General features: G+C 33.2%; 1 non-coding gene across 1 annotated transcript; it reads right to left on the minus strand.

Moving 5' to 3' along the window:
• Positions 1–9,798: 9,798 nt before the first annotated feature.
• On the minus strand, positions 9,799–9,871 carry Trnak-cuu. Its single transcript has one exon. It is a non-coding gene; the product is annotated as a tRNA-Lys (tRNA).
• Positions 9,872–10,238: the final 367 nt, after the last annotated feature.

Here is a 10,238-nt window from a genome sequence, read left to right on the forward strand (position 1 = left end):
TGCAGAGCAGGGGCGGATCGTGAATTTGTGGGGCCCTGGGCTGAAACTACTTAGGGGCCTACATAAGTACTCAACTAATAGCCATATCAAAAAACTGTTTCTATAATGATATATTATTATTCTTCTTCTTTGCGTGCCGTCTCTTTCGTGGAGGTTGGCGATCACATTGGCAAAATCTTCACGATTCTCGGTTTTCCTTATAAGTTCTTCAAAAGGTGAGTCCAGTTTCTGATGTTTCTCAACCAAGATAGTTTCTTCCTGCCGAGACCTCTCTTTCCTTCAATCTTACCCTTAACTATCAATTGTAAGACGTGGTATTTTTCATTTCTCAGTATATGCCCTAAGTATGATGTTTTTCTTATTTTTATTATATTGAGCAATTCTCTTTTTCTGCCTATTCTGCTGTAGACTTCGGTATTGTGATATGTGGATTTAAGTAACATAAATGTTACTTAAATCTACGCAAGTATTAGTTGTACAAAAGGCGACCTTATTGCTGTGGTAGCAATCTCTTCCAGGCAAACTTTGGGTGAGAGAGAAACCGAAATAGTGATATTTTATAAGAATATAAAAAAACAATAAAACAATTTTATTTATTTACTTATTATGAATTAGTAAAATAAATTGATAGGTAGTAGTCACAGAAATTGACAGTTATTTGGTCATCACATTCCAAGTCTTTAGTTAGATCACAATTTATGGAAAGAAGTGATAAACTATTTAGTCGATGGTTAGACATTGTTGTCCTATATTTATTTTCTACATAGGACATCTTGGAGAAGGAGCGTTCTGCTTTACAGCTAGTGATTGGCAATGTTAAAAAAATCTTTAAAATGGTATAGCAGTTAGGGAACACGTTAATAAGTTTATTTTCATACATGAGCATAAAAATGTCACTGCAAGAGGTGTAAGACTCAGGCATAGATTGGAGTAAGTATGATTTTAATTGAATGCACTCATTCACTAAATGCTCGTCTACGTCATCGGGATAGTAATCAATAATATGAAGTGCAATTTCCAAATCTATGTTTTCGATATTTTTGTCTTGCAAATCCATTAAAAATTTGAATTTTTTGCTATATGTCTCATAGACTTGTCTCCTTTTATTTAAATCCATAATCAGCTTATCCAACGCAACTTTTAACGTGTCTCTTTAAATCTTTCTGCGCCGTATACCATGGCTGGGAAACTTAAATGGAAATGACAGTTCATTAAAAATAGTTTTTCCTCCAAGATGCAGAGGCGCAATTCACTTCAAAGAGAGGAAAATTATGTAAAACTGCCTGCTATTTGCTGAAAACCGCCAAAGATTAAATTATAACTGTAACAACTTAATATATACTATTTCTAGTATTATTAATATATTTTTTAATTAATATCTATATATATAAATCTGACTGTCCTGACTGATACTGACTCATCAACGCCCAGACCAAACCCTTGACCCTAGAAAGCTGAAATTTTACACAGGGGTTCCTTTTATGATGTTTACGTAAGATAAGAAAGGATTTTTAAAAATTCATCCCCTAAGGGGGTAAAAAGGGGGGTGGAATATTACAATATTTTTATTTAAAAACGGTCAAGTCTCCGAAAAAACGCTTAAACACGTATATTTTACTTTTTTTTTACATATTATAATATTTTTTTAAAATGTATACAGGGTGTTTCGAAAAATCTGATCAATGAATAATCACGATACTGCTTAAAGCGCTTGCCGTAAAAAGCTGATTTTTGGAAAACGGATTGACTTTAGGGTGTAGAGGTTCCATAAGACGGGATTTTTCGAAACTCGAATTCTAAGAGGGTGAAACCACCCCTCAAATATTAGAATATTTTATTTAAAAAACGGTCAAGTTTCCGAAAAACGCTTGAACACGTATATTTTATTTTCTTTTTTACATATTTTAAGATTTTTTAAAAATGTATACAGGGTGTTTCGAAAAAATTGATTAATTGGTCATTGATTAATCACGATCCTGCTTAAAGCGCTTGACATAAAAGCTGATTTTTGGAAAACGGATTGACTTTAGGGTGTAGAGGTTCTATAAGAAGGGATTTTCGAAACTCGAATTCTAAGGGGTGAAACCGCCCCTCAAATATTAGAATATTTTTATTTAAAAACGGTCAAGTTTCCGAAAAACGCTTGAACACGTATATTTTATTTTCTTTTTACATATTTTAAGATTTTTTAAAATGTATACAGGGTGTTTCGAAAAATTGATTAATTGGTCATTGATTAATCACGATTCTGCTTAAAGCGCTTGACGTAAAAAGCTGATTTTTGGAAAACGGATTGACTTTAGGGTGTAGAGGTTCGATAAGAAGGGATTTTTCGAAACTCGAATTCTGAGGGTGTGAAACCACCCCTCAAATATTAGAATATTTTTTATTTAAAAACCGGTGAGTTTTTCGGAAAAATTCTTAAACATGTATATTTTATTTCGTTGTTTTACATATTTTAAGATTTTTTAAAAATTTATACAGGGTGTTTCATAAAATATAACCATTGAGTAATCACGATTCTACTTAAACTGTTTGACTTTTAAAGCTGATTTTTGGCAAACGGATTTACTGTGGGGTGTAGAGGTTCGATAAGGAGGGGTTTTTCGAATTTCAAATTCCAAGCGGATGAAAACGACCCACAAATATTACAATATATGTTATTTAAATACGGCGAGCCTTTCGGGAAAACACTTGGACACGCATAATTGATTTTTACATATTTTGAATTTTTTTAAAAAATCATACAGGGTGTTCCAAAAGTTGGGTAATTGATTAATCACGATTCTGCTTAAACTGCTTGACGTAAAAAGCTTATTTTGGCAAATGGATTTTCGAAAGTCAAATTCCAACGAGATGAAACTATCCCTCAAATATTATACCAAGTTATATAATAATATCGCCATATTGTTTTTTCTCATGCTGACATAAATGTAAGAAAATTTTATCTTAGTTTGTATGTTAATGGAAATTCTTGCTTTGCTTGATCATCACCATTACAAATGATTAATCCGACGCGAACGAAGTCGCGGGTACACACTAGTCCGACATATAAGAACACTTTGTATGCTTTTAATTCAGTTGATTTATCGTTTATAATATGTTCGACCTAATTAAAAGTACACAAAGTGTTCTTACATGTATGTCTAAATTTATTTTTAATTAACTAAAACAACCCTCCTTCCCCGCACCCCTCTCTTCCATTAGTATTTCTTCCTCCGTCTACCAGAGGCGCCCTTGTATAATAAAATTGAAATGTATTATAAGTTGCCTATCTATTTAATAGTATAAGTCTTTTATCTATGGCCGTATACTGAGAATTCACCTGTAGACTTATCTGAAAATCTTGGGATAATGCGTTTCCTGTTTATGTAATTGTAGTCTATTATTACACTAGTACTTAATTTTTTAGCCTTTTCGTCGTATTCCTGTAACATTTGATCTGATTGATGTCGTATGTTGCTCACAAAGTCTTTTAAAGAAACAATTAACTTGTTGCCTTCACAAATGTCTAAACCAGGGCTCTGTATTTTTTTATTAACTAAATGAAATCTCTCCAAAACTTCTTCCCAAAAGATAATCAAAATTGCAGTCTCGAGTTTCGCCATTTTATTGAATAAATTTCGTGCCTCTTTCCGGAAATCAACTTTCTCAACCTCATTTTCGCTGAAACTTTTGAAAATTTTCATAATGTCATCATAATTATTTTCTAAGGCTTTGACAGCATCATAGTGGCAAGGGGGCCATCTTGTCTGGCTTAAACTTTTAACCTGAATTTTAATTTTATTTCACGATTCAACAGTTTTTCGCGGGGCCTGGGGGCCCCTTGTAACCTCGGGGCCCTGGGCTGCAGCCCAAACAGCCCGTAGGTAGATCCGGCCCTGGTGCAGAGAACCTAAATATAGGGTGTCGTATCGCATTGTGCTTGAAATTCTACGGTATCTCCCTTATTAGTAAAGATAGGGGGTTTTCACCAACTTGTCCCACTTCCCCTAGGAGATGCATGATCTTTTCGTTAGTGGGGAAGCTCCTAGCAGGGGTGGATGGGCCATATGGGAAAACGGGAAAATTCCCGGTGGGCCGGTCCCCGATTAGAGCTCAAAAAACGATTGATTTAGCAAAAATTAATGGTTAATCTTCTAACTAAAGTTACGTAAGATTCTTAGTGACTGCCTAACTAACTAATCAATTTGCATCAATATAATCGTCAGTTGCTTTTAAACATAAACACCAATTTGAAAAATAACTATAGTTAACTATTTGTAAAATAACACTTATAATTTTAATAAAAATCTGTTGTTTGTTGTTCCATTTGAAATGTTTTATTATACAGGGTGGGTCTATAAGTGCACCTTATTTGTGCTGCTTTATGCAAATATTTTCAGGACTGGTAGATATGAATAAAAGAAACATAATATATATTCTCTTTACCGTGTTTCAAATAAGTACAAAATAACCGAAGTTTGAAATTTTTTAAAAAAATTGATTTATTTTTTAAAAAATTTGCCACCGAAATTTTTCTGTACCTATTTGCATCTTTTTTTGTGCCGTAAATAACTATACGGTGGGAAAATTTGCGGTTAACCAGGAAGTTCTAAAAAATTCAATAAAAATCAAAATTTTTCCTGCGAAAATCGGGCTTTTTTCACAGAAAAGGTATTTTTTGATTTATCAACAATCATTGTCAAGTTGACAATATACAGGGTGTTTTCTAATTAGTCTAAAAAATTGTGGTGTGATTCCTCATGTGTTCTTAAAACAATTTTTATGTCATTTCTTTATGCCAAAATTAAAACACGTATAGATGACGAGGCTGCTGCTGTACCAGAAAAGAGATAATTTCTTTCTACAATCTGTAAGAAAGTATATGTTTACCTGAAAAGCTAATAATAACGAATTTCACAGAGGATTGGGCCAGCTGAACTGAATGAATCAGAAAGTCTTTAAGTTTCTCAAAGTCGTGATTCAAAATCGTAGCATATTCAAGATCATATTACCGTTATCGATAATGGAAATAAAACAGTAGAACCCTGTGAAACTGAGCTATTTTCTAGTAAAAATTCAGATGTACGACTCGATATTGATCTTTCTAAAAATTTTGATCAAGACAATTTCAATATTTTTAAAAAATTGGAGGCAAAAGAGATTTTTTCGCTCCCTTACTTGGAGTGATTTGACCCTTACCCAGGGTGTCCCAGAAATAAGTGCAAGTATTTTAATGGGGGTAGATTTGGTCAAAAGAAACATTTTTTCTCTCTACCGTTTTTCAAGTAAGGCCAAAATAACCGAGTTATTTTGCTTTGATAATTTAAACATAAAATGCTTTTTTGCTTAAATTTTGAGAACCACTGGATTTTCTCTGGATTTTCTTTCATGTAAATTTAATCTACTACCTATGTTGCCAGATTATCAAGAAGTTATGTTTTTTAACTTAAAACTAAAAAAAGTTCCAAAATTTTTTTCAAAAAATTCGAAATTTTCGCAAAAGAAACTGAGAGGCGTGTTTCTGAGGCCGAAATATACTACCAGTTAAAATACTTGCACTTATTTTCGGGACACTCTGTATATTAATAAATAAAATATGTTTCTTCGTTATGGTTATTTTGTTTTTGTACATTTGGGCCGGTTGCCTGTTATTCCCGGGCCGGTTTCCACTTCCCCATCCGCCCCTAGCTCCTAGTCAGGTGCTAGGGGGAATCCTTTCTAGCACTTTGGCTGGGTCTAAGGAGCATCACGCTGTCTTGTCCCTGACTGTAGTGTCGTGGACAGGGAATTGCATCAAGACATAACGACTGTCCGTCATACCAGGCACCCTCTACTGTCTGTGCTCATGTAACAGGAGCAGAGAATGTGGGAGGGTCTTGGCTTAACCGCCCGGACAAAGAGGAGACAACCTCGCCAAAAACTTCTGCAAAAAAATATCTTTCTATATTTCCGAATTTTGTACTCTTTGTTATAAATGTTGAGGTGTATTGATTTCACTTTTAAAAATGACGTTAAATAATGCCAAGGGGCGATACGTCGAGGAACTTCGCTGGCCATTATACTTCTCCACCATTTCCAATTCATCTTCCGGGGAAAAGATTTGATTGTTTATATTATATTATATTTATATTATTTGTTAGTTTCATTAAAGGAACGACAGTAGATACTCGGTTATTTTGGACTGATTTGAAAAAAGGTAAAGAGAAAATATGTTCGCTTTATCGAGATCAACCAGCCCTGAAAATATTTGCACTTATTTAAAACACCCTGTATAGATTATGCAAATATGTATCAATATATGCAATTTCTTTATGTAGTTTTTTTTGGAATAATACCTCTCCTCGAGGGTACTCCCGTACATACTTTAGTTTGAATTAAAGTAATGTTCCTAAATTTTAAATTGCGTACTCCTTTCTCTACAGGGTGTTTTAAAAAACATGTGTCATCTCTCGTGGGCTGATTCCTCACGTAAAAATAAGATTTATTTTTCATATCAACATAGAGGTCTAATTCTGCTTTGTTTCGTAGCTACAGGGTGTTATAAAGTCTTAAAATTTTTTCGGTATATTATAATTTTCTTCCAAGTACTTTTAGCGTTTCGAATGAAATTTTGAGGGTAAAAGTTTTATTTACTATAAATGCAACATATTTTAACGCTAAAAATGTGTCAACATATTCACCAGGGACGTGCATATGGGTTTTCTCTGGAATATTTTCCTAAAAAAAGCATGTACGCCACTGATTTTTTCTCCCTTGTTAGCGAAATAGTGTAAACCGTTTAATGCCGATTAAAAGTTGTCTCTTGATATTTTGCCCATTTCGTCTTCCTTGATGAGATAAACGCAATTTTATTAATTTGCCTGGATCCAAGTCAATAGCAACAAAAAATGTTAATATCATTAACTTGCAAAAGTTTTAAATAAGTACTCTTTGATTCCTCATCAAAAAATATGAAAAAAGGTTTCTATAAACATGGGTATGGGAATGCATACTTTTAGAGTTACAGGATGTTAAAACTTTTTAAAATTAGGTTTTTTGTAATTGTCTTAAATACCATTATTTTTAGCCGACCATACCGACAGGGAAAAATGAGGGACATCTTTAGAGCAAATATCCCAATACACCTGAAAAGAAATTTAACCAATGTATCCTCCCGGTTTTGACCTATGGCGCAGAGACACTCACTCTAACAAAAGCAACCGCACAAAAATTGACAGTGACACATAGGCGGATGGAGAGATCTACAGGGTGTTTCAAAACAAATGCGAAAAACTTTAAGGGGTGATCCCTTGTTCAAAATAAAGGGTAGTTTGCTTTATAAACGTTGGGTCAAAAGTCAACCATTAGGGAGATATCGCGGTACAAAGATGGCGGAAAAATAATGTTTTTATTTTTTATCTTGAAAACGAAAAGAGATAGACTAATGAAATTTTATGGAAGCATTACTGTTATGAAAACACACTTTCAGGTAATTTTTTACTTTATTAAAATGAGTGGAAGGGGGTTGAAATAAACTACCCCTATCATTCATGTTAACGAAATTTAAAGAAAAATCTTATCAAACACATGCAAATGCTTTAATTTGGATAGTTTAGTTTGTTTAGAAACTTTTTACCTCTTGTGTTTTTGATAAAACTCACCGATTGGAAATTAAAAATAAAATGTAAAGCATTACATGTCAGGACAAAAAACATTTTTAGATTAAGAATCTAGTGATAATAACGATAATAATAATCATCTAGATAATAACGTATTGCAGTAGAGTAATGTCAAATAAAATAATATTAGGAACATCCTAAAAAAGTAACAGCGGCCGACTAGATGTTTTCCTAAAAATTACAGCAGCTCACTAGATTCTTTATCAGAAAATGTTTTTGTCCTGACATAATGCTTTTACATTTTATTTTTAATTTCAAATCGGTGAGTTTTATCAAAAAATACAAGAGATAAAAAGTTTCTAAACAAACTAATCTATCCAAATTAATTTTTTTGCATGTATTTGATAAGATTTTTCTTTAAATTTCATTAACAAGAATGATAGGGGTAGTTTATTTCAACCCCTTCCACTCATTTTAAAAAAGTGAAAAAATTACCAGAAAGTGTGTTTTCATATCAGTAATGCTTCCACAAAATTTTATTAGTCTATCTCTTTTCGTTTTCAAGATAAAAAATAAAAACATTATTTTTCCGCCATCTTTGTACCGCAATATCTCCCTAATGGTTGACTTTTGACCCAACGTTTATGAAGCAAACTACCCTTTATTTTGAACAAGGAATCGCCCCCTGAAGTTTTTCGCATTTGTTTTGAAACACCCTGTATGATTGGCCTGACTTTGAGAGATCGAGTAAGAAATGAAGAGATACGCCGACGCACGGGAGTGGATGACATTACCCAGCGAATCACAAAACAAAAGTGGAGATGGGCTGGACACATTGCTAGAATGGCAGATGGGAGATGGACCAAAAGACTTATAGAGTGGAGACCAAGAGCCGACAAGCGTAGCGAAGGCAGACCTCCCACCCGATGGACCGACGACCTGAAACGAATAAGAACTACCTGGATTGCAACAGCTAAAAACCGCGCGAACTGGAGACGTTTGGAGGAGGCCTATGTTCAACTATGGACGTGAAAGGGGGCTGCGTGATGATGATGATGATACCGACAGGTATGGTAGGCTATTAAGATCGGCAAAAAAGTTTTTTTAATTTCACCCAAAATGAGTTATTTGGGTCATAAATGACCTAAATACAAAATATTTTCATGGTGTCTGTCTGTCTGTCTGTCCGTCTGTCTGTTTGTCCGTCTGTAACACGATAACTCAAAAACCGCTAAACCGATTTTAACCAAATTTGGCACAAAAATACTGTGACACCCGAGAATCTGGCCATTAGTTTTTGGTGGGGGTGGGGGTTGGTAAGGGGGTATGGAAGAGGGTTAAAATTTTTGAAAAATTGTAACTCCAAAATTACAGTAGCTAGCGAAACGCGGTTTTCAATTTAAGATTAGGAATAATATTTGCAACAAAATTTGTAATAACATCAAAATCAGTCAAAGTCGCAGTTTTTGAGATAAAAAAAATATCAGGTATGGACGGATATACGTGCCTCCCGGCGCCAATTTTTTTATTTAAAATTCCTGTATGTTGAACTAATAGTAATACTAACTAACAGTAGTAATATTTAATAATAAATATGGTAAAATATATAATTTATTAATTTTATTTTTATTTTAATTTTATTAATTGCGATTAATAAAATTGCGTGTATCTCATCAAGGAAGCCGAACTGGACAAAATACCAAGAGATAACTTCTAATTGGCATTAAACGGTCTACACAATGTTGATATCAAAAGAAAAAAATTGGTGTGTGGCGCCCTTTTTTTTAAATATCCCAGTGATAACCCATATGCACGTCCCTGATGCATCTATTAACACTTTTTAGCATTAAAATATGTAACAGTTATAGTAACTTTCACCCTCAAAATTCCATTCAAATCACTAAAAGTACTTGGAAGAAAATTATATCAAATCGAAAGATTATTGAGACTTTAACACCCTGTAGCTACGAAACAAAGCAGAATCGGACCTATGTTGATATAAAAAATAAGTCTTATTTTTACGTGAGGAATCACCCCACGAGAGATGGCACATGCTTTTTGAAACACACTGTATATTCATAAGCTCGATTATTGTTTACTGTTTACCCGTTATGTTTGAAAATAATTTAGAAAACCTGCTGAAACCAGTCATAAATAATTATTGCTTTGTTTGTTGGGAAATTTTTCAAGTTAAATAAAAAAATAAAAAAGTTTACGCCCAACGTGGGGCTCGAACCCACGACCCTGAGATTAAGAGTCTCATGCTCTACCGACTGAGCTAGCCGGGCTTGTGAACGGTTTTTCATAAATGTCGTACACTTCTTAAAATATTTTTTACATATTTAAAAATAAATTTTATTACTATTAAAATCTTTTTTACATTATTTAAGAAGTAGATTTTTCTTTATTATAATTTTGAATAATGACTAAATAGTAAATTAATAAATGATATAATTATTTATTACAAAAATAATAAAGTTATTATTTAATTTATATGAAAAATTGTCTGGAAAAAATTACGAGTTATATTAATTAAATTTATAGCAATGTTAATGACCTTACACCAGCCTTACACTTTAAAGGTGTAAATGTAACTAACTATAAGAAAATTGTGACCTTCATCGTTGTTCTAATCAATATTTTCCATAACCAGCA

This window comes from Sitophilus oryzae, unplaced genomic scaffold (genome assembly GCF_002938485.1).
Source record: "Sitophilus oryzae breed Bouriz unplaced genomic scaffold, Soryzae_2.0 scaffold_811_pilon_pilon, whole genome shotgun sequence".
Lineage (NCBI taxonomy): Eukaryota > Metazoa > Arthropoda > Insecta > Coleoptera > Curculionidae > Sitophilus > Sitophilus oryzae.